Below are 25,797 nucleotides of genomic sequence, written 5' to 3'. Positions count from 1 at the left end.
GCAGATGCTTTTTAGCTCCCAGTAAATCCATATTATATCAGCAAGCTACCTCTATGTTATCATCCTCTGGAGGAAGAGTTTGGCAAGGTAGCTGTTTCCATTCCGGCACAATCAACACAATGGACATCTGACTAAATAGGACTAGGACTTTCAAGGGAAAAAAAATGCAGTCTGAATCAGATAGAAGTAGGTCCAACATGATGTATATGACTTGAACGTACAGCCAGCAAAACATGATGAATGAGCGTTCTGTAACATCGCTACTTCTGTCTGCTATTACCTCGAACATAATTCTGTTCCCATGCCAGGAACTGTCAACAGTGTTTTATTTAGGAGTGAAGATGCTTCTTCAATCTATGACAAAAAATCTTTGCAGGAAAGATGATTAGAGTAGAGATATAGGCTAATGCATCAGAAGAGGAGTGGTATTAATGGTACTGCCCAGCATGATCGAGCCCATCTATCAGTAAGATTCCCCACAATTTGTGTAACACGTGCATTATGAAAGCGAGACAGTTTTTACCCTTTAGATCAGGGGTGTCCAAAGTGCGGCCCGAGGGCCATTTGCGGCCGTTGAGGGGATTTCTTGCGGCCCGTGACTTCAAATGAAGAATCCGAAGATTTTGAGAAGATTGGCACATTATCTTATTTTTCTTTTTCATGTTAACAAGGGCTGAACAATATTCCTAAAATAGATAATGTTCAGTAACGTGTATGTTGTTGTTGTTTTTTTTTTAAATCTACAGCTTTTGCTATTTTCCACATTTTTTTGTAAACTATGAAACTATGTGAAGCTTTTGCGAACAAGCGGACTGTTGTTTAACCATTTAATGACCTGAGCTAAATGCAGAAAGCGTTTCCAAAAAAAATGAACCACGTTACAGGCTTGATTCTGAGGAAAAAAACAAATAAAGTAGAACGAAGAAATCAAAATATTTGATTTCCTTTTATTAAAGGGTTTCTTTACCGAGCCTTTTAAATCTGATCTACAAAGCCTTACTATTTTTTCAACTATATTTAAAAAAAAAAAAAACCCGTGGCCCGCTAACACGACAACTTTGGCCCGCAAGAAAAGAAGTTTGGACACCACTGCTTTAGATGGACCCTTGAATCCTTACAAGTCATGGGCCGTGGAATGCATCAATAATTGTTAAGGTTAGAGAGATTCCATGTGTCATTTTATTTTGGAGGAAAAGTTAACATTCACTTTTAGATCATTAGCTGTAAAAGAAGTATCATGCATATGAAAATGACCTCCGTGTACCTCTAATGTTCTCTCAGGACATGTAGAGAAGTGTTGAGTCTGTGGAGACATTTGTGTTCTTCAGCCCGAAAATGAATCAAATAAAGCTCTTGATGCAGATATTTCCACACATTGCCCCCCCCCCCCCACAGACACAAACACACTCTCAAACAACATGCCAGATTTTTCTTTTCATGAACAGATGGCAAGCACAAAATATTAGGGCCAGATTTATGAACATTGTCATTGAATTTTCTGCTTTAAAGCCTCACCATATTCACCAACTGTTACTGTTTCTGCAGGTGCAGAGAGCCATACTCCAAAGATCTAATTTATCTGTGATGAGCATCCCCATCCACCAGAGACCAAAGGTACAGTAAGCTAACAAGAACTCGTCATGCTATGTCCCAATAAACATTTTGTCATGCCACAGACAAACCACACAACATGATGCAAAGCACAGTATGAGTCAGTCATATCCTGCCCATTTTTAGTACCGGTACCTGTTCTACCAACATTACTGTTATAATTTGAAAAAAATATCTAGTATAAGCTTACTCACTGTACTCCTCCACTCTTAATGCGCAGTACTTGATCCTTTGTCACACTGTGCCGCTGTTGGTCTGCTCTCGTGGGGGGTTGATGGTCTAAATTATTTGATACATGGCATCATTCATTGTGCTTGACTTCCCTGCTGTGTCAACAAAATGAGCTCTGTCTGGCTTTGTTTCTCTTCCTGCAAAGATCTCACAATTCTGACAGTGAGTCAGACCAGGTTGGTCTGAACAATTACAGGGTCAGACCTGATCTCAGGTCACTGAGAGATAGGATTACTACTGGACCTCAGGAATGTACAGACCCCTGTGGTGGTCTGCTCACCGCTGATGAGATAGAATTGAACTAATGGGGTTACCCACTGCGAAGACTAATTAAAATGACACAGTGCCTGTGATCCCTGAGCGAGGATGATTCCTGCAGACAGCTCCTGCTTACTGTCTGGGGGGGCTAAATGTAAACAGCACACTGCTGGGCCAACTAAAGGGGGGTGATGACCATTACTTCCACAGGTAGGTGGTTAAAAAGAAAATCTGGCATGTCCCAAATAATGTGTCACTGACAGGGCATCACAGGCACATGGGTGGGGGCTGTGGTTGGGCTTTGTGTCTGTGTATTAGTGTGTAGGTGTGCTAGGTCAATGTGTCACTGATGAACAGGACTCATTTATGTTTGCTCCTTGCTGGGGTTCCTCCCTCACTGGGGGGCTTGAAGTATAAAATCATTGTGTGGTGTTTTCGCTCTGCAAGTTTGCTGTTATGGTGGCACTTGGTGGTCCACACCCGTAGTAGTCCGTCCTGTGTTCAGCTCTCACAGTGTGCTCAATTAACTTCTCATGTATATATGCTGGGACATGCCAGATTTTCTTTTTAACCACCTACCTGTGGAAGTAATGGTCATCACCCCCCTTTAGTTGGCCCAGCAGTGTGCTGTTTACATTTAGCCCCCCCAGACAGTAAGCAGGAGCTGTCTGCAGGAATCATTCTCAAGGCCTCCTCAGGTAATGATATATGACAAGTCTCAGTGAGGAGGAAACACGTCTCCTGGTAGCACGCACAGCCAACAATAATCTGGCAGCTGACCTGCTGATAGGGAGAAATATTTGAGGGTGGTGCTAACAGCGTCAGGGTACTTTGTACAAAGAATACAATTTGTATTGCCTTTACAGTCAATACAGTATGTCATATACCGAATAGTCACATTTTTATTTGTGCCATTATAATGTTACACGTCTGTAATATGGAAAGATAGTTTCCTTATAGGCATATCTGACCGCTTATTTAATAAATTGATTGACCCAAGATGAACATGATGAGACCAAGGATACATATTTAAACTTTGTTTATATTCCAATAAATTCAGCTAACAGCTTTATGAAAACATCAGCAAATTCTCTTGAAGAGCAGCAAACTGGGAGTGCTGATTACCAAAAAAAGTTTGTTACATTTTCTGTTGTTTGGAAATTCCATTACAGACTAAATACTAAAATATATCCATAACCAAAGTCTTACTTTTACTGATAACTGTAGACCGACGATCAAAATCCTTTACAAATTATCTTCTGTATTGTCAATGTCAGAATTTCCTTTCTCTAGACGGCCTATCGTAAAAGACTTTTCTGTCACAGAGGGAACAAGTCTTCCTGAAGTATCTCAAACATGCTTTGATTTCACCCTTTTTTTTTTAACATGCCGCCATAAACAACAAGTTTGATTTGACATGTTCCCACACGTACTTCTATTGATATTCATTCAAATCAACCTGTCATCCATAGCCGTTGTTGTAGTTAAGCTAATGCTTTTATATGATAACAGAGATTATGCATTATCCATTTTTTATAAATGGGATACATTCATAATTACAGGTTGTTTATAATCCCACATTTTCTTTTACCTAATGGACAGTCCTGCTGTGAGGAGAAAAAGGCCGTGAATGGTCTTCTTCTACTGCTACAGTGTGTTAACACAGTCAGACACAGCAGCAGTAGCTTCATATAATTGAATGCTCTTTTAAGAACTCTGACTTTTGACCTGATGGATTCCGGCCTTCTCCTGCCTCCATCATTAAGTGAAGAAGAATCCTCCACCTGCTGACAAAAGTGGAAAAAAATCCTTGAGGGCGTATATGTGGACACAGCACAGTGAAGTGTTTAGCTGTAGAGACAGAAAATGATGGGAGTTCTGAGTGAATCTTTGTAGTAAGCAGAAAAGTGATGATGCTAATAACATGACTTTTGACCTGGCCTCCATGAGGTTCATGTCTGATATTGTCTGTACTGCTGAGTGATCAAGTGTGCAGGAAGGAGGGAGAGTAGAAAGCGGGGAGCAAGGTCACTCTTTTCACAAGCCTCCCCCACCACGTTTCACCAGACGACCTGCGGCCCTCGCAGCGCACCCGGCTGACGCTTTAATGATCGACGTGGCTGCCTCACTTATTTCACAGTTACACAGGGATTCCATCAACATGCTGTTACCTGACCATAACCGAGGCAGAACACAAACTTACACACATAAATACCAGCTGTCACATGTATCTATTTATATTTTGTCACATTAACGTTGAGGCATTGTGTCCTGAACGCCCCTGCAGTGAAAAAGATGCAGGGCACAGTAGGGGTGTGGCCTGTGTTTAAAGGGGTGTAGAATCATAAGAGGCATGTTCACACACACACACACACACACACACACACACACACACACACACACACACACACACACACACACACACACACACACACACACACATACTGCAGTGGTTTGGCGTTGTATCTTATCCTGGTCATTGAGGATAATATAATTTGGAGAGGAGTGGAATTAAGGAAACCACTTAAGTGTTTAAAATCATTAAGTACCTGTCAGTTCAGTTTAAGCTCACAAAATAAAATTTCAATCATTTACAGTATAAAGCTAAAACGCTGCTGCTTTGACTCCATGCTCGTCCTGCACTTTAAACTAGCTAATTGTTTAGTGAGTCTTTTATTTCTAATGTAACACATGTGTCCACTTTGTATGTAAAGCTGTGTGAGTTCTCTTGTGCGCTGTCTCGTGCGCTGTCTCGTGTGCTGTATTGTGAGATGTCCTGTCATTGTAAAATGAGTTTGATGTTTCCTGCTCCTGACTACGGATGAAATTAAGCTTTTGTGCTAATTCTGGTGAATGAACATTGATACGTATTGCTTATATTTCAAGTATTGTGCAGTGTTCTAATTAATAAATTAAATTAATAAAAAGTCATCATCATGAGCTGACAGTGATGTTTATAGTACCAGTTGTAATGACATATTTAAGCTTTAATAGGCTACAACAAAAATGTATTCAGTTTAGTTTAATAAGTCTTCCAATGTGGAAAAAATGAATTATTTCTTTCCACAGGTCTTTTCTGTTTGAAACCTCTGATTTTATTTAAACTTATCTTAACAGAAAATCAAAAACAAAAAAAGTAAGTCTTTCTCTTTCTCTCTCAATAGTGTCCGTTAAAGACGGGCCTCTGTGACTTAGAGCTGAACAAACATTTTACCACAAATTCATCCATACTAAAAAATAAAAGAGTTCAAATGATACGAACTTGTAGTTTAGGACATTCAGGCCAACCATCATTTAAGATCAACCGTTAAGACAACGACAAAGAAGTTGAACAGGTTGTTTGCTGAGCATCTTTTAGAAACAGAAATAAGGAAAGTAACGTAACACGAGGAGAAAGCTGAAAAGTGTTCAGCATCACCAGCTGTCCCTCCATCTATTCATCCATTCATCCTGTCAGCCGTAGTTTGTCTGAGCCCTCTGTCACCAAGCCTTCTTTCTTCTGTTCTAAAGATGACGATATCACACGGACAATCCAGAGCGCACAGTGAGTCTGTCATCTTTTCAGCTGTCTTGTTTCAGAATATCTCCACCTGAGCGTCCCTTTGTGCAGCTCGGCCTCCGTGCAAGTGATGCCATATTGATTTTAAAGTTTGTCTTTGCGTTGGCCAGGAGATATGATTAAAGCTAAGCGTGTGTGTAATGAGATCAAACTATATGGTAAGATCATTATTACAGCAGATGCGTTTTATTGTTTCACTTGGTGTCTCAAGCAGCAGTCAAGGCAAACAGCGGGTGCTTTAAGAAGGGAGCTATTGGTTAAATGTCTTTTCGTCTTATTAATCTAAAATGATGCGTATGTGGAAAAACAGCCTACACATTGTATTACATTAACCACTTTTTTTGGTGCACCTACCACCTGTTTGCCAAACCTGACTCAAAATTGAAACATTTTCATCAGACTCGAGCTGTTCAGGAATAAATCTGAATTCATGTTTTGCCTTCTGGCTCATGTTGTTCCGCAGAGCAAAAATCGGTCTATCTGTAGCATCAATTGCGTCAGCACCTGACACTGTGAGCAGCAGTCTGTCTGCTCTATCTGCTGACAGACTTCCAATGATATTTTCCAAAGAAAGCCATTTTCCATTGCTACTATGAAAACTCCCTTTTAACCTTATTACATTGCCGATCTGTGAGGGACCAAATGTCTTCTGCTGAAATTAATTTCCCAACGGGGTCTCTGATCAAAGAACTCAGATGTACCTTCATATCATCTGCGGTCAGTGGGTCTGCAAAAAATTAATTGCCAGCATCTTCTGCCAAATCTTAACTTGGACGTCTTCCTAATGTTGACATAAGCCTCAATGGCCATCTGCAGAGTCCAACTTAATGTGGCACATGTCTCTTTCTGTACGTATGGCGAGAACACAAGATGTTTTAAAGCGTACCACACTGTTGCTAAAAGGCATTACTTTTTTTTTTCTCTGCCTGTAGCAGAACAACCAGAAGCTGAGAGGCTGCTGTCATGTCTGTGGACCGTTATGGAAGAAGTCCTTCAGCAGAGAAGAGAGAGCATTAAGAACAAGAACAACTTTCTGTTTTATATTCAGCCGAGCTCTTGACAACAAAGATTTGTTCTTCAGCTTCTATCAGATCTGAATGATCCAGTCAGGAGGCTTCATCAGTTATCACACCTCTTGATCTGCAGGGTTCTTGTGTAGCTTTCTTTATTTACTGCAGAGACACACATGTAGTGCAGATGCTAAGTGAAGCTATAGGAGCTTCACAGAGGTTAACCCACACTTGTAAAATGTGCATTCCTGCACCATATGTGTTTTCCCTCAACTCTGTCCCAAAAAGCTTTTTTTTTTTTTTTTAAATCCTCACATATAGTTCAGGAAAAACAAATCAGTTTTCAGTGTTTACTCCTGCTGTTTACTGAAATAGTCAGCATTCACATCACCCCAGCTGATCTCACAACTCAACAGCCTTCCCCTCAGAGTTTTAAACTGAAATAAGAAAGCCGCTGCTTGTGAAATTGATTTTGAGATTGAAGGAGAGATCCCTGTTAAGAACACATTTGACACCACTGCGTAGATAATGCGAGCTAGGCTTGTTGTCTGAAGTGTACTCAAGGTTTCTGACAAGCAGATGTTGTGAGCTTTAGAGAGCAGCTGCAGAAGTGTTCCTCCATACATGCTGACCTTCTGTTGAAACCAGAAATGAGAACACTGAAGCAGTCTCTGAGCCTTTAGAGTCTACCTCCTCTGCTTTTTGTCAGACTTTTATGCATTTTATGCAAGATTAATGCAGGCATGTTAAACACAGAACGCTATCAAGACACATGTGTGGAGCAAAGCATGCTGGGATAGAGCGACACATTTGATGCACTGCTGCTGACTTAAGGGTGCTGTCTTATGTATAGCTGACAATCTGATTTGGATGTAAGATTTATGGCCATACTGTTGTATCAAATAGTTCAGTTTTGCCTAACTTTCCTCGAATATTATACGTTTTTCGCTCCCCATTGGCACACATGAACAACTTCTTGAGCTAAAAGTTTCACTCACCTATCATCTCTTTCTTTGGAGAATTAAGTTTCTCAAATGCAAGATCTGACAAGGTCAGCCCCTGTTCCCTCCCTTACCCAGAGTTTCTACCAGATATGTATGTATTGGGTGTGCGCTCGGCTCCGTTAAGGCTCCGTGCACCCTCGTCCGTCAACACCCACAGGCTGAGTTCTCAGTGCGCAGAACAGCACAGCCGAACAGCTGAAGCGCCGGGACACAGGAGTTTCCTCATTAATTATCGATAACACTTGTAACAGTGTGAGACAATACGATGTATGTGGTATAAAAACTTATAACCATAAACAAACACCCATACGGTCATTGTTCTGAACCGTCAAAACAGAGAGTTTTATTCTGAAATTAAACCAGTTGATTCGGTGTATAACTTTCTGTCCTGTTAAATCTTTTCTGTGCTAAATTGATGTGCTGTGCTCTGACATCCAGCAAAAATAAAAGCCTTGAGTATCTGATACGGAGTGCTCCGGACACCTGGAGCTGAGACGCAGCTGAGATGCAGCGCAGCGGAGCCAGTGGAAGCACACACATTGACTAAAGTAAAAACTCATTAGCTCTGTTGCTGTGGCAGAGCGGACTGAACAAACATCTAGAGGAATTTAGGAGTTAAGAAGAGGATAGGAGTGGACTTTCTTGGTCGCTCACGGCCTGTTGTTTTGGAGCTGCTCTTGGTGGGAATCAAGTCCAGACCTCACAGATATGTAGTGTCACTGTTCAAACCTCATCAAGACTTGTTACTAATGAATGACTCACAAAGACATTTATCCTTCTCTGCTTGCTGTACGTCTTGAGATTAAAAAAAAATAAAAAATGCAATCTGTTTCCTTTCACTGATTTTCATTATTGTTCACCACACGCCTCACTGCACTCATGATACCAGAGTTTAGACTACATTACAAACACTGAGTTTATTATCTGCTTATATATGCTGAACTGTGATAACACTTCAAGCATGTCTGCGCATGATTGGCAAACTATTTAGCATTACCTGTTGAATCATTTACTTAAATTTATTATGATAAAATACGTTCCTGCAAAGCCTTTGACTTTAATGTTTTTGTCTGCCAGATAGGCTTAACTGAAGGCTTATCTGGTAGCTGCTCAATTTCTCACCAGAGCACCATCTGTAGCTTCAGTGTTTACCCCCACACTCCCAATGCCAACAACACCTAATAAACACGTATGAAGACTGATATGTGAACACTGTGTGAGGCTGAATCTGTGAGTCAGATTTCCCTCTTTGCTCGCCTGCATCCTGGTAAACACCTTTATGAAGATGAGCTTGTTGAGAGGCGTCTTGTTCACTATGCACGGCCACAGCCTCACAGGGTGAATATAAACAGCCGTATCTGGCGGTGAAGATGATGACAGGTCTTCATTAGAATGACCTTTCTATTGCTTTTCAAATGGCTTTATTTATTTTCCCAGCCTGGATTCATCTGTAAATAGTAGATGTATGTACCTGCAACCAACTGCCAGTTATCACATCTGACATCACCAACTGACCCCCATCAGTCTGTGGGTAGAAGTCACTTCACTGACTTAGGAGTGGAAATGAAAAAACTCCAACGCCATGACACCTTTTTAAAAATATTTTTGTGCTTATTCAGACAATTCTGTCACTGGCTCGATTCAAATTCAAGACCATGATGGTTCTGAAAAAAATGAAACACAAGAGGCAAATGGAAAAAAAACAACTATTTCTTCATAGATCAGTTTTATTTAAAAGAAGAATAAATGTCACTGCTGGCAGGACTCCCTGTCTGCTTTGAACCGTCCTGAACTATATTGCAAAAGAAAAAAAGTCTGAGGTGGGATGTCATCTAGCTCATGATGGAAACTGTACACAAAAATGGCTTCACCCAGGACATCAAACTGTTCAGTCATTTAGAAGTCTGATCTTCAGTATGAAATTCAAACTTAAGTTTCTTGTGTTAAAGGAGTTGAGTGAAAGTAATACCCTATGATTGAACAACAGGACGTTGTTTTTTTCCTAAGTCTTCAGGGCTTGTTAGATGTGTCTTAAATCATATTTTATGATTGGACTAATTGAAGTGGTCTGGAATGTTTTATGTGTGTCAGGCAGCTTTACTTCCTCCTTTGAGACGAATGAATGAGAGTCCCGTCGGGGAAGGCCCTGCAGCTTCCCTCATTACTCAAGTCCTCACCATAATCTCATTTTGTTCCTGCAGCCACTCCAACAAGCGTTTTTAAATCCAGTTCATTTTCTGCTCTCACTGGCAGTCCTCACTAAGTCAGGGGTGGAGATGAGAGATATTACATTTCTGCCTGATTAACCTGAAGGTTGAACCAAAAGCAATGACATTTATAGCTCTTTAGAGGATTACAGAAGGTATATATCTCTCTCATTCTTTATAGATTTTAAATAAAAATCAGCAAGGACACACAAATGTTGAGTCAGGACTTTTTGCTGTTTGAAATTATTACATTAATTCCAGCACAGTATGTTTATCAAATTCATTAGCATATTCACATTTTGTTTGTTCTGACATGAACTGTCCATATTGTCTATTCTTGCTTCCTGCAGTTGTGTTGCTTTCTTTTCCTCTCGGTTGTCATCTATAGGAAATTCATCATATTACTTCTGTGTCCAGGTAGTCCCTGATCAGATTAACCAATGCCCATGAATTATTGCTGTGTGAGTGTTTGAGGCTCTGTCAGCAGCTGGACGTGTATATCAAGGAATGTTCACCAGAGAAGTTCAGAGCTCTTGTGATCTGAGCATCACTTTACAGAAACTGTCTCTGACCACTGATCCAGGACTGCTTCCATGATGTTTCTCTTCTGGTATTGGCTGAGGTTTGGATTGAGAACAGTGCCTGTGGGGGCAAACGCTCTCCGGCCCAAAACCCAATTTCCTCTGGAAGATTGAGGAGGCTAACGCGCTCCGGTGCAAGGCGCTGAACCCTCTTTGTTTTCTAGTCTTGTCTTTTAATCGCATCAGGCTTTTAATTATTTCATGAACTCATTCTTGGACCCCTTTTTTTTTTTTTTTTTTCAAGCCTAAAATGAAGACTGTGATAAGAGAGCTGCGATAGTGCCTGAATCTTGGCAGCATGTTGTGATTCTAAAAGAGGCTTCTTCTTTGCCGAATGTATTCTTGTAATCATGCAAAGGAGGTGTTGACTTTGACTGATAGTCTACCCTACCTGCCTGCACACTACAGACGCAACTACACGTACCACACACACACCACACACACATGTATCCACACAAAGACTTAGAATATCATGTGTTGTGGATTGTAAACAAACTAATCATTATGAAATGTCTCGATTCAATTTTGATTATAATCTGGTTCAAATTTACCATGAGGAATAAATCTCAGTGCTCTGAGGTTTACATTGTGTGCTGTTAATGATTGATTATGTTGCTTCTGCTGCAGATTTGAAAGATGGCGAGCACCCTGTAATGTCCCCATGGCCCATCCTCCTGCCCGAACAGCCCAGATTAGCAAATCTACGAATGTCTTAATTTGCTGGACGAATAAATAATCCAGAGGGAAGGCAGAGATTGGAATATTTCCTGTTTTCTGGCTCGATGATGTTCCTGCAGAGTTGTGATTGACTTTGAAATGGCCAAATCAGGGAACCGACAGAGAGCAAGTGTGTTAAAGAAAAAGAGAAACCGACAGAGCTGAACTGCACATTCAACTTAAAAGAGAGCAGCGTAATTTACCAGTCGAGCGTGTATGTGCTTTCTCCTCTCTCCCTCCACCCTGCTCCTCCAAAAGAGGACTGGAAAGGCCTTTAGCTCAGCCTCCAAAGAGGATTCTTAACACCTTGGTACATTTTACCTCTTGTAAAGCAATCACTTCCACCTCCCCCCTCCCCTTTCCCTTCAGGCCGCTGGGACTGCTGAGTCAGCTCATCTTCATATGAAGCGAGGCTCTCTCAGCCAGAGACGTTATTTATTTGCACTGTTTGTAAGGGGGGAATGTTCACAAACCTCTTGCAGGGTATTTGATCGGAAGCAGATAAGTATATAAACATGACTACTTTCACACTGGAGCGCACAGGCAGACACACATGGACACAGAAACAGCTGTATGCTAAATTAAAGTCAAAAGGGAGAAAAATCAATAACTGTAATTACACACTGGGAAACAGAAGAACATGCATGTGTTGAACATAATTGCAGACCAGCGTGCTGCTACTATTGGCAATTATTATTATTATTATTATAAACATTAGCTTCTCTTTCCTCCCTCTTGTTTTCTCTGCCTTGCCAACACCACCATACTTGTGGGAGTAAAGCTCTCGCATGTCCACACCCTCACACACTGACTCACATTTTAGTGGAGCACACTCTTCCTTAACTTCAATGTGGGCCCAGGTCACTGAGCTCTAGCAATCAGGAGCCATTTTTACATGTGTGTTTTTAGCCTTCTGACATCCCACACTCTGCCACCTGGAGAAATGCATGTCTTTTAACTTTTTTTTTTAACGTTGTTTTTCTTATATTGTGTGTATCTCATTTACTATGTATTTGCCTTTGGAAAGACCATTCTTTTTCTGGTTATTAAAAAGATGAACCTGACTGTAAACCTTTTTTTTCCGTAAATATTGCCCTACATTTAGTGTTCAGTTCATAGTTTGGTGGGGCGGCCGTGTGAGGTGAATGAATCTGCTGTGGCTGAGTTGAGTCAGTTCTCTCAACCTGAAGTTTGGGGTTCAATCCCCAGCTCCTACAGTCACATGTCTGATGTTTCTTTGGGTAAGACACTTAACCCCAAGTTGCTCCTACTGCTTTGTCTGTGTATGAATGGGATGAGTTACTTCTGACGGACACTTTACATAGCAGCCTCTACCATCAGTGTGTGAATGGGTAATTGTGACCTGCGGTGTAAAAGCACTTTGAGTAGTCTGAAGACTATGAGTGTGAAGACTATGAATGTACAAGCTCAAGTCCATTTAATATTTAACATATTTACTTTGTCTAATACCCAAACTGGTCATTGCATTTAAAAACAATCTCTATTATTGTCCCTTTTTGTTGTACTGCTTTTCCTTCACCATCTTCATTATTAGACCCTAAAGACTCTTGCCAGAGTGTAAAATGTCAAGGAGATTCAGACGGCTGTAAAATTCATGAAGTCACAGTTTTCTTTTATTAGCTTATCTTTGATTGTTTTAACCCTGTGTAAACCACATTCAGTTTCAAAAATGTATATTGTCCTCTGCATGTGTGTTCCCCAAGAGTGACTGATATCTCACTATATCACTGATTCTCTGCATTTCCTGTCTTGTATTCTGTAATTCACACAAACATATAGGTATAGGTACATACACACACACCCCTAGTGTCCCACTATCATTTTGACCATCTCCTGTGACTCTGTCTAGCTGGCACTTCTTGAGTGACAGCTCTTGGTTTGTCTGTGTATCCATGGTTACAACCCAGAGACCTCCCCCGTGGAGACCTGGACCTGTCGGCACTCTATGAATACTGAAACCAGAGATGGATGGCCAGAAGCCACCTCTGCCCTGAAGTCTGATCTCTGCTCGTCTCTCCTGCTGCTCTCAGCTCTTTATCACAAACCCTCCTCCTAAACAGAGCCATGTCTGGCAGCTTGATATTGTAGGAAATAGATCCAGATATTTCTTGTTATCTGTTTTTTTTTTTTTTTTTAGGGGAGGAGAAAAAAGAAACTTGAGATCAGGGATATAACACAAGTCATGTACAATCATTCTGCAAAAACAGCTGCTTCAATTTATCTTAAACATCGTGCTAACCACCCACAAGTTATTTTAAAACGGAGCACTACTTACAACAGATCGAGTGTCTGTCTACATCACCCCGCTGCTTCTGCTGTGACAAACACATGTATGACAGCTCAAATGTGGGTATTGATTTTCGTCCACCACAACTGATGGATGGAGACAGAAAAAGAGAAGGTGGTGAAGACAGGAGGAGAAGGGAGCACAAGTGTGTTGGGGGTGGCAGGCCTGCTTTTTGGCTCTTTATAGTTGTTGGTCGTAGCAGTGCTGCCAGACTGTGTGTGTGATCTCTCAACCAGCTAATGAGAATATTGAACATTTGCTGAGTCCACAGTGTGTTGGAAGTCATTCATCACTTCACTGATTCAGCTCTATCTGGTTGTATGGTGAGCATTTGGGATTCCCACCATGGGGCCTGAGGGCAGAGCTAGAAAGGTGAGTTTAGTGTGAAGCAAGAGATATCTCGGGCCATACGTCATGAAGAATATGCAACCACCCAAGTAATGTCTCATCTATTCCACAAGGCCAGAAACATAAATGAAACCACTAAATATGCGAATAGATCAGCTAGGCCCATAGAAACTATTTATTCTACTGGGGTTTTCATACAGCATGTGATAGAACGGCCTGAACTATTCCCCCTCCCACTTTGGAGGAAAAATGCACCATTTAATGACTTGCTATAAAAATGTATACTCTCCATTTTAAACTGCAGAAAGAAAGTGTGGGAGGAAACCAAACATGGAGAACATGGAACTGAAAGAAAATAACCAGTGCAGAGTTGTTGTCCTGTCAGTTCACAAACATCTCACCTCTGTGAGCAACTATATATCTAGATCATTAGCCTGAGCTTCTGTCATGAACATTAGAATTGTGTAGATTGTAGGTATTTGTTTGGGGTTAGTGGATGTGCTCGTAGCACAGAGCTGCAGAGATGATCATCGATTGTTAGCCTGCCAAAAATGTTACTCTGCTTAAATTGTATTTTGTGGAACACTGTCCTGTCGTAAGTTAGTTTTCTCCCTCCTAGCTTTCATCTAGGCCTGGTAACACATCACCCTCACCCTCATTCACCTCCACTGGCTCCCGATCAAGTCCCGCATCCAATTTAAACTCCTCCTACTCACCTACAAATCTCTCCATGGTCTAGCACCACCGTACCTCACCGACCTCCTCCATCCCTACACCCCGTCCCGACAGCTGCGGTACTCAGCCACAGGCCTGCTCTCCACCCCCCACACCAAACTGCGATCTTTTGGTGACAGAGCCTTCAGTGCCTCAGCCCCCCACCCTCTGGAACTCTTTCCCTGCCGAAATCCGTACTGCTGCATCTCTGACCATCTTTAAAAACCTCCTCAAACACCACCTGTTCAGAAAAGCATTCAGCCTCATCTAACACCACCACCCCCCCCCCCCCCCCCCAGCTGATCACCCACTTCCTTTCTCCTTAATTTGTTTGTCTATTGTTGCCTCCCATTACGCCCCCCCCCCCCCCCACACACTTTGTAAAGCGTCCTTGGGTTTCATGAAAGGCGCTATATAAATCTAAGTTATTATTATTATTATTATTATTACCTTGCCTGTCCTCTTGTGCAGATTGCAGTTGTGAACACCCCTTGAATCATGTTGTGAGTTACCATGCCACAGATGCAGAGGTTGAATTTTTATGTAGTTGTTTTGATTGTGTATGTGTATCGTGATTCATAGACAATCCAGCTACTTTAGTATTTTTACACAACAACCTAGGTGTCTGTGTATGGATTTTTTTTATAATAAAGTTGTAGAGCAGTGAAAATCACGGACATGTCCTGTGAGAAATGGTAAAACCGGAGGGAGGCGATGAGATGGCCTTGAGATACGGGGGAGAAACCATGGGAAAAGCAGGAGTGTGACAGCTATGCAGCGTAGATCCATTCAGATTTCTTTTAGAAGGCAGCACTGCGTTGTGACTTCTTTCTCAGGTCCCTGAGGTGCTTGTCCCTGGATGGAGGCAGGGGGTGCAAAAGAAGCGAGTCTTTCCCAGAGCCTCAGTCATTTATCAGCAGGTTGAGGCAACTTTGGCTGATTGCATTTTTGACAGAGCAATCTCCACTATGTCAGAGAGAATTTGACTTTCATGGGGGTGCAGAACTTTGATGCAAAATCCAAAGGACAGAGTAGTGAACATGGAGAGTTCAGCATACTGGGTGCAATTGGAAATTGTGTGTGTATCTGAAGTACACAGGCTGTGCACAGAGACATTCAGTGTTTGTACCTCTTGAGACATGATGGAGTTTTTCCATCTGCTGCTCCCTCAAGCCTTTCCTTCTCTCATCTCCTGAGATATTCATGAACTGTCACAAAAAAGATAATGGACCCTGAGTTGAACTACTTTCAACACTTAAAGCCCTCTTCTTTATTTGTCATCTCCGCGGCACAATAGCTGCTGTCAAGCCACAGAGAGCCGATAAAACAACTTTTAATAACACAAATTCCTTCGAGGTTCAAAAACCGTGGAAGAAGAAATTGCAGCATTTACAAGTACATGAGCATTTTTGCTGATGTGTGCACATTTTGGAGAGAAAAAGGAGTGTGCAAAGCGTAGATGTGTCGTTTTTTATATGTCAGTGTGTTGCAGAGGAAACAGGTTCTTTTTTTCAGGAATACATTTTGGAGCCAGACTATTAACCACAAGATCTGATAGGATTCAGTATTCAGAGATAATATCAGTCCTGTGATAATATGTCACTGTCTTTTCAAGAAATGAACAAGTTAGGGTTAAAAAATAAAATAAAATAAATTTGTGTAGCTGTGTATTTGACTAAACTACACTTAGGCAGATTTCCGTTTCCAGTTTAACACCATGAGTTTCCTGAAAAGAAAGTGAATGTCATTGAAACATAACTACAACCAGGTAGCTATGACACTTTATTGTCTTCCTCACCATCATTCAGTCACTGAATTATCAGTGTTTCATTCAATCTTTTTGATATGTTTGATTAAATTCAATCCCCCGGAACAGAGAAACATTATTAGGTATACTCAGCCTTTTGTTACTGCATCCTCTTGTTACTTATCATAGTGTATATTCTCATTTGGTCGAAGTGGTTCTTGGATTTTTAATAAAAGGGAGCTCTTCTAATATCTCCTCTGCAGCTCTGTCGGCCTCACTTGTTTGACACCAACTCTATGAACAATAAGAGTCAACAGAGACTTGTACTCTTTGTACAGTGATCAATACTGTTACATTTATGTTTACTATAGTTCTGGGATCATATTTCTTCTTCTCGCTATGCTAATCTCTATTTGAATTCACAGTAAAGAAAAGGGTCACTGAAAGTAGAAAGTCCAGACACAGTCAGTGCTGCTGATTGAGTTTCCACATTAATACAACCCTAAAGATGGCTCCTGGCTGTGTGATGTGCTGTGTGGATTTGTCTCTTTATCATATCAACACTAACCGGCTCCACCCCACACTGTGTTTGTACCTGACTCAGCAGTTTGGACATGATTGGTTTGTTAAACTAATTGTTTCAGTGGCTGATGTTGCTGATGCCGGATACTTTGTCTATGATGTCTGTCTGCTTACATCAAAGAAGGAAAGTGAAACTCATCAGTCACATACAGCAGGATTCCTTTCCACAGCTGAGTGTGCAGACCTACCTTGAACTCCTAAGTCATTGTTCAACAGATATGGGAGGGCATACATTCAGTATCTTTGTGTATGACAAATAGAAAGGAGATTAAAATAAATGAAACAAGATTAGAGAAGGGAGGGCAATGAAAGGGAGAGGCTTTATTGGCTCTGGTTAGTGCAGCTTTCATGCTGGGATGAAAAACCTTCAGAAAAGATCTCAACATGGACACTCGAAGGCACAGAGCTCCACAGCTGTGTCCGTTTGTTCTGCTTTGTTGAACTCTAATGCTCTCTGTGAATCTGACCACATCAAACCTACTTCACTTCCCCTGACGTACAAGCTGCAGATGCTTTATTTACAGACACACAACTACGCACCACTCTCTTTGTGTGTGTTCTGTATCCTTTTATGTACCTCCATGTGCATGCATGTATTTAAACATGAAACATGAGTTTATGTTTGTACACTCAGGGACAGCCTTGACGTATGTGCTTGTTTTCTACATGTGTATGGCCGTATGTGTGCACATGTAAACCAAGGCTGGTCGATAAATCGAGTTTTTAAGATAAATACTTTTTTCAAACAAGCTATGGTAAGACTGTTGTTTATGTTGAAAGCATTTATGCTGCGTTAATAATAACGAGAGATGGGACAAATCTGATCTCATATCGGGTCTCATATTAAAGTAGTTTACAGATCTGATTTCGGACTGACTGCGCCGATCCATTTAAACATTCTCAACTCGCTCCGACTCACTTTTTCACAATAAAACAAATACTGGTATCTGTACATTTGTCTGGAATTGTTTTGAAACTGATAAAGGTGGATCGGTGCATCTCCAAAAATGACGTTAAGAGTTTGTTCCATTGAGCTGCAGGTTCGTCTGTTTCTCCTCTCACTGCCTGTCATTCTTCACCCTGCTCCACCTCTCCCACTCTCTGAGCAAAACCCTGAAACTTCACAAACTCAAAATGTTGATTGAATATTATTTTTTGTTTCACAAAGGGGTCGTTTATTTGAAGGTCTTTTTCAATCCACATGTTGAGATCGTGCGGCTGGCTGATGCTGCCTGTGGATTTGACTCAGAAGTCAGAACTGACTTTGATTTTGTTTTGTTCTTGATGACACTGGGATATTTCTGTACAGTGTTTTGTTTACCTCTAGTGAATGAGGCAGACAGTAAAAGGACTTCCCAGCAACTTTTTATTATCTGTGTGTTTGCATTTCTTATTGGAATATACTTTCCATATTATTCCTAGAGTTGGTTTTGTGCAGCAGTGTGTAAAGTGGTTTGTTCATTAGCGTTTGTCTTGAAACTGAATACATAACATACTAAAAAGCTTTGTCTTGAGCATGTGCTTCAACACTGCTTGGCGCCTTCTAATGGCTTGCTTGAAAGGGGAGAATTGATTTTGTGGTTTTCTGCCTTCAAAATGCTTCTGTGTAGCTCCAAAGGAAACTGTAGCATTACATTTGTCACCTTCCTGTGTTTGTAGAGACAGAGAGAGAAGACTTGTAAGAGAAAAGGAGTATTACAGAGTGAGACTTTGCCGACAGGGAGAGTTTAGTTTCTCTCCAGCTTTTAAAAGTTTCCTGGTGAGTCGGCTGGCAGCTTTTTTGCTGGTGTAGCAGCGGGCGGAGGTAGAGAGATTGTGATGAACCCCTTCAGAGGCAGACAATAGACGCCATAGTGCTGCTGGAATTAACGACAGGCATTCCATCGTTTCTCATCTGATTAAGACCCAGTGACAATCTTCTTGTTACAGTCTCTAGTTGTCAGCAGCAATGACTAATAGACTGTGATATCCTGCTCCTCTCTATCTCTCTCTTTCCTTATCATACTCTCTCTTTTCTTCACTATTGATTATTGGAAAAACCTTCCTATCCCTTTATTTTTAACACACCCTATAACAGCCTTTCCCTTTTCTTTCTTTATCTTTCATTTGCCCGTCCACCTTGCCTGCTCTCCTCCCCCTGTTGACCTTTATCTTGTACCTTTCATTTAGCTAATTTGATATTTGGGCTTGATAGAGCTCTGAATGGAGGCCTGGGTTTCAACATACATTTGTCTAAATCTCCCCATCTCTCATCTCTCCCTCCCTCTCCCCCTTCCTCTTTTTTCAGAGCAGAGATAATGAAATCCGACTTCAGCCCTTCATCTGTATTAACACCATTTGTTGGTCTGAGAGAGACTAACAGCCTGCAAATTCTCTGCCTCTGATTCGTTAAAATTGACACACATTTGCATAATTTAGTCGCCTGCTCTCTCCTGATCAAAGGTTGCCTGCAGATGCTTCTGTCACTGGATGGAATTAAAAGCTGTTAAAATAAAGGCTCGTTTGATCAGATTTGAATATTTTACAGAAATATGCCTCCAAAATAACTTAAATTTTCAGGAGCCTTAAAGGTCCCCTAAACAAGAAAATACAATTTATATTCTTGATAGCCTGATGACTTGTCTGAATTTTCTCACCCAAAGGATTTGCTGCAGAGCGCACACCCCCACTCTTTCCCTTCAAGTCACTCTTTCTTCTTCTGTGGAATGCTTGTGCAGCTCTGTTGCAACTCTTTTCCCGTTTCCTTTAAGCACTGCAGATAAATAATGCACACTTGAATGTGCATTAGACAAGATGAGATTTCCAGAAAACACACATTGACTTCAAATGACTCACGCATATCATGCCTCTCTCTCTCTCTCTCTCTCTCTCTCTCTCTCTCTCTCTCTCTCTCTCTCTCTCTCTCTCTCTCTCTCTTGTCTCCTACATGTGCATACGGGTGTTCTGTAAACCTCAGAGGCTGACAGCTTATTTTACCTTGATTAACTTTGAATTAGAAAGTGGCATTGCCATCGGACACACGCATCCCTCTCCCTCTTCCTCATTGTCAGTGTGCACCTGCAACTGAGTCATGATATTCATCAAAGATAAGTCGTTTCGGAGGGAAATGAGAAGTTGTGTGTGTGGGTAGGCGTGCGAACGTGTGAGATGCCTTCAATTTTTTGGGCCAAACTGGAATTGAACCATGGACATTAGATCTCGAGTCTAACGCGCTTCCAAATGATCTTTTTTGCCACGCCTTCCCCGTCTCCATCATAGACTGTATGAAACTTGGACGTTGTCTCAGTGACACAATCTCAGGTTTGAAGTAACCAACGATGGTGGTCGCCATATTGACATAGGACAATGAGATGGAGCTGAGGCAGACCTGAAGCCTCCTGGCAAACAGTTACAACATGCACGCTTGCAGTCAGATCAGTCACACCCCTTTATTAAGAATAATACTTACAATGAAATTAAAATTAATGAGTTATAAAAAAAACATTCACCCCTGTACAATGTGTGCCAATAAAGACATGATATTTTCAGAGCCAATTTGTTTTCAACCAGGCTGTAAACATCTTTATGTCTGCTATCAGAGTGGGTGTGTATGTGACTTTGAGTCTTTTGCAGCCAGCCTCAACTGGACAATTGAGGAACTGCAGTCTGTTTGCCCTTCTGCATTGGCTTCATTCACAGTGCAGAATTGGCTCCATGCATTAATGAAGAGACGTGGTTCCCTCTGTGATCAACGAGTTGGAAGATGGTAGATAAAAACGGTTTGGGCATTTTGCAGCCTCCTTTTCCTATCGTCTCTTCGGTTTTCGCTGAGATTATCCAGCTGGAACGCACTCAGTAGATTGCACTGACAAGGAAAGAGCGCTGTGAGAAGGGACAGCGATGGCAAGGTGGAATGTCAGCAGCGAGTGAGAATTATTCACAAAATTGCCCAGAGGTATGCAATCTTTATCAAAGTGAAGGGGACTGAGGGAGCGTATGAAATATCCATTAATCTGTGCGCAGGATTCAGAGGGAATGAGGTGTAGAGGGAAGTGTGAGCCAATAACAGCTTTATAGATGGAAGTTGTGCGTGATATATTGATCCTCTTCATTGGCAAAATCTTTAAAATACATCCTGTGTGATTAATTACTTTTGGGATAAGATATCTTTTAAAATTCCATCCGCACTTTTAAAAAATGGCTCAAAAGAAAGTACATTGTCCTCCCAACATGTTCTGGTGGGACATCTTAAGAACGTGTCCCTCTCTCCTCTGGAGTAAGAGCAGCTTTTTACATTTGTACTGACATCTTTCATCAGAGATCACTTTGGCATTTTTATTCACTGACATCCCTGCCAGCCCTGCTGTGACATTACCTGTGAATAAATGCTCTGTTCTGTAGACATATTTTTTACTCCTCTCTCTCATCCTTCTTTTTGTTTCTTTAACTTTCTTCCTGTAGTTCTCTCCCGCAAATCTCATATCCGCCAAGAGCAGCCTTAGAATTTGCTCTGCAGTAAACAGCTGGAGTATATATTGTGTTGAAATATCACTTTTTATGCTGGTGCTGTCATAGCTCAGGTTTCGGTCCATCCCCATGAATTTCATGTCGTACCTTTATGGGGTGTTTTTTTCCCCCTGCTGAACATAAACAAATTCCATCCCCGCTATCCCTGGCACCCTCCAGTAGAAAATACGCTCTCATGTAACAGAGGGATGGACCTAAATGTAGAGTCTTTGTTGCTGAGCATCAGGTCAAGTTCAAACCCTGGGGCATCTCAAAATCAAAGTTGTGCAGGGCATCTCCATGGCGACAGAGGTGATGTCATGATCCCTGTTGCTGGAGAACCTTATGCCATGGTGGCTTTCTTTAGTAAGGGGCTGCCAGCTCATAAACTTCTATTGTAAATCTCTCTCACTGTATCCTCTCTCTCTCTCGCTCCCTCTCTCCTCTACACTGAACATCTCTTGAGCTCATTTAATACTCTTTCTCTCATTCTCTCCCTCTCATCGCTGCTCTGTTTCTGTTATTGATGTTTGGTTCTCCTGATCTCTCCTCCAGCTACGGCTGTGCACTCTAAGCCGATGGTGCTGTTGAAAGAGATGGATGCTCAGTGTCCGCAGCAATCTCCCAGCAGCCATTTAGATAATTAAGACACTATTCTTGTTCCTGTCGTATGTGCTGTGAAAGCTAAGCTCCACACACACACACACTCTCACTCACAATCACACTCTCACACTCACACACACACACAAACACACACACATTCAAACGTGCACACACTTACACATGCATATTGAAATGTTAGGCACATTTCAAGAGTTGTGAAAATGCAGAAAATTGAAGATGTCAATTTGTTTTTGCTCAAACTGCCCTGTGTGTGTGTGAGAGAGAGAGAGAGAGAGAGAGCGAGAGAGAGAGAGAGCTGCAAAAGGATGCAGCATAGAAAGAAAAGGCAACAGCTGCCGTGGGCCACAGTGACACACACACACACACGCACATAAATATCTCTGTTCCTGCGTGACAGATTTGGAATCATTGAGCATTTTTCTACATCCAATTTTTATTTCTTCCATAAAATACACATGTAATCAATCAGTGGTACACACACATAAACACACACAAAATAAACACACAGCATGATTGGCATCTGGAAATCTGCCACTCCTACAACCCTGCAAAAAAAGTGAAACCAAAGACTCTGAAGACTGCTGGATGTGAAAGTGTTTGCTCTATAGCCCTGGGGGGTTTCCCAGCTTTATGTCTAGCTGTTGTGGTAACTTAGCTGTTAATTGAAAGTCAGTGTTTGAATTAATGCATCAGCAGAGTGCAATGGCGGAGGAAGCATTTCCTCTCTGTTCTTCAGGCTGACCATGTCGGCGATACTGACAACCTAACACTTACATAATGTTCCCAACTTTCTCATTTTAACATTTTATAACGCTGCGGTCATTCCTGCGCCTAGGGGAGGACAGTGAGTGAGCTGAGATTTGTGGACGGGAAAAGGAGAGTCAGATCCTGCTGTTTTCATCAAACCATTGAGGAAACAAAGCCCATTTGGAAACAAGCGGCTTGATACCCTTGCATCATGTATCCCTGACGCACATGCAGTTTGCATACTTGGACACATAGCAGTCTTTTTTGCTTGTTAATGCGACAGAATGATGCTAATGCTCACACAGCTGGAGATTTATTTATATTCTGTATTTTTAATCTGTGGGGAAAAAAAAGTAATCCTTAATCTCACTTTCATTTCAGTTCTCCTCCTGCCTACTTATAAATGTTATCCTTTTTAAAAATCCTTTGTGAATGATTTGGCCTTTGCTGAAACGCTTTATCAAAGAGCAGATGATCAGGAAGTGTCTCTCTGGTAAAATGAGGCAGTGCGTGCGTGTCACCCGGCTGTGTTTTCATCCATCAAGGTGTCAGATAAATGTACCAAGTGCCATCTCTCACAATCATCTCCTCTGAAGCCTCAGTGGGAATCCTAATAGGCAGATGAGATATGGAGTAGGATTTAGATAAGTGCGACATCTGCACACAACGACTGATGAGTGGTTCAGCTTTTTGTCTTCACGTTATCACTGTTTCAGTGAAGTAAGACTATTTACCTCTCAGATCACGAATAACATGCAAGAATTGTGACACAGCGCTAATTCTCCTCAAACCACAGGGGTTAATTGGACCTCCTAATGATAATCAATCCCAACATTAGGCTTGTTTGTTTCCATGCTAGGCTGCTAGCAGGTAGCTGCAATCATCTCAGCTTCTTATTCCCAAAGATAATCATTTCCCTAAGTCTTACAAAGCCTGACACTCTGGTGTGCGTGGCTCCTAGTTGTTCCTGTACAGTCTCTGCTATTTTCTATCCCACAGAGCTGCCTAGTTACACAAATATCATGTCCCTGTTAAGAGTTACTTGATGCCAACTCCCCCCCCCCACCCCCCCCGACCCTTGTTTGTACCATCCAGACTTGCTGATAGGCGATTTGATCATTAACACAGACTGGTGAGCGAAGCAGGGGGCTGATTGTGTGGGTGCGATGAAAGCTGGTTGGGTCAACAGAAGTAAACACTACTAGAGATTGGAAATGGATCCCTTCCTCTCTGGGAGTATCTGTAGTCAGTGGAATAGCATGGGGGGTGTTAAACACAGGGCAGAATGTGTTGGCAATGCAAACCTCACACCCTAGAACAGAAATAAGACGCACATCACACCGATCCTATTCCTGAACGATGATCTACCTATTTCAGGCAACGCACACACACACTTTAGCGCTGTTAAATCTCATTTTCTTTTCTTGCTTGTACTGTCAAGCTGTCTCTCCGTCGCTGCCACGTTCTGTCCATCTGTTACACTCCCTCTTTCCTCACGTCTACAGGCGGCTCCCTGCTTATTCCCACATGGCTTTGTCAACACAATCCTGTCACGCACACACACTCAACATGCTGCGTGCCGCCTCATAGTGACAGATGCTGATCTTTAGGGTGTGCATATCAAGTCTCCACCGGATACCTTTTTTTATTTTGTCTAATTGCTTGGCTGTTTCTTAAGCACTGAAGTTAATGAAGACCCCTGATGTGCGCTCAGGTCATGCATCTCCATGGTGATAGCAATGAGGTCATGATGATTTCAACTATAACTGGCCTTCCAATTATTCAGACATCGTTGTACACCCACACATGGATACACACTCAATTTTCTCCTTTTACTCCCTAAGTACCCAATACAATCCATACACACACAAAATACAGATTTTGTAAAAGGAGTTTCACAACATTTAGTTGTGAAAGTATTTTGAGTTTTAAAAAAAATCCGTCTGTGTACAGAGGACCATGAATGTAGTGGGATTTCTGTCCCAGTGACACTAGTTCTGCAGAGATGTAATGTAAGCATTTAGCTATACAGCACTTTACAGCGTAAGAGTGACAGAAAATCCCTTTAAAGATATTGCACATATTGAGATGCTGTGCCAAGATTGTGAAAGTGCTCCTTGGGTAAGTGATTGATAAAAGTATGGTAATGTAAGAGACTCTGTCTAAAAACATTAATTGATTGTTTGAACTTTTTTAAAACAGCCTATATTTACACTCTGTATTACAGGAAGAAGCTGGATCTAAATCATTTTAAAACATGAGATGACACCAGCCTGTTTACACTAGGACCCACAGTCAGTCACAAAACTGTCTGAACTATGTGGCACAGCCAACGCACACTGGCATGTACCAACTGGACATTCAAAACACATTGAATAAAATGTTTCTGTATTGTGAATAATCAAAAACACTCTGTGCTCAAGTCTAACTCTTGTGGAGATAATCTTGCCTCATGTTTTTTGTCAATTGTTCCCTGTTTTTCTCTGTGAAGAAATTGTCCGGCTGCATCCTTATTTCTCAGCTGAGGTGATGCGAAAATGATTACCTGGCACTAAATCTGCCATTGTTCTGTTGAACGTGCAACCTGTTTCTCTCTTACTGTCGCCAGTATATAATCAGAGATAATACAAGTGTTTTCTTTTGTAAAATATGAGGCTCTTGAAATGTTTTTTTTCTGGAAAGAGAGACATTATTATGTAAGCAAGAAATCAATCTGGCTCTGTCCTTATCAGCTGGCTGTATCTCAACAGAGAAGCGCTTGTATGAGAGAGAATTTAATGCATGAAGAAAAACGATGACATCACAAGACCATCACATACTATGATAGAGGTTTGCACAAATATCTTGTTTAATCCTGCATTCACATTAGCTGCATACATCCTCAGGGCTGTTTTCGTAAAAACACACACCTACATTTGGTCATTTTAAAGCATCTGCTCCTCTGTGAGGCAGCGTAACAGACCCCACAATGCAGAAAAAGACCGACGGCTGCTGACACTCTCTCCTCACAGACTTCGGGATTTTGCATGGGGGGCTCGGGAAGCATAACGTTCCTTTGGTGAAA

The 25,797-nt window shown here is 41.5% G+C and overlaps 1 protein-coding gene across 2 annotated transcripts in view; it reads left to right on the top strand.

Moving 5' to 3' along the window:
• The window catches only part of LOC109989759 (kelch-like protein 29), a 102,738-nt gene that overhangs the window by 6,168 nt on the left and 70,773 nt on the right, over positions 1 to 25,797 (top strand). The window contains exon 2 of one of the 2 annotated variants that reach the window (XM_020641623.3): positions 1,546 to 1,614. The exons of the other annotated variant lie outside the window; for it this stretch is intronic. The gene's annotated coding sequence lies outside the window, so the exon portion shown is untranslated. The remainder of the gene's footprint in view (positions 1 to 1,545; positions 1,615 to 25,797) is intronic. 2 annotated transcript variants of the gene reach the window in all.

This window comes from Labrus bergylta, chromosome 15 (assembly GCF_963930695.1).
Source record: "Labrus bergylta chromosome 15, fLabBer1.1, whole genome shotgun sequence".
NCBI lineage: Eukaryota > Metazoa > Chordata > Actinopteri > Labriformes > Labridae > Labrus > Labrus bergylta.
Note: the sequence above shows the minus strand (reverse complement) of the source record. Positions and strands in the feature narration are given on the sequence as shown.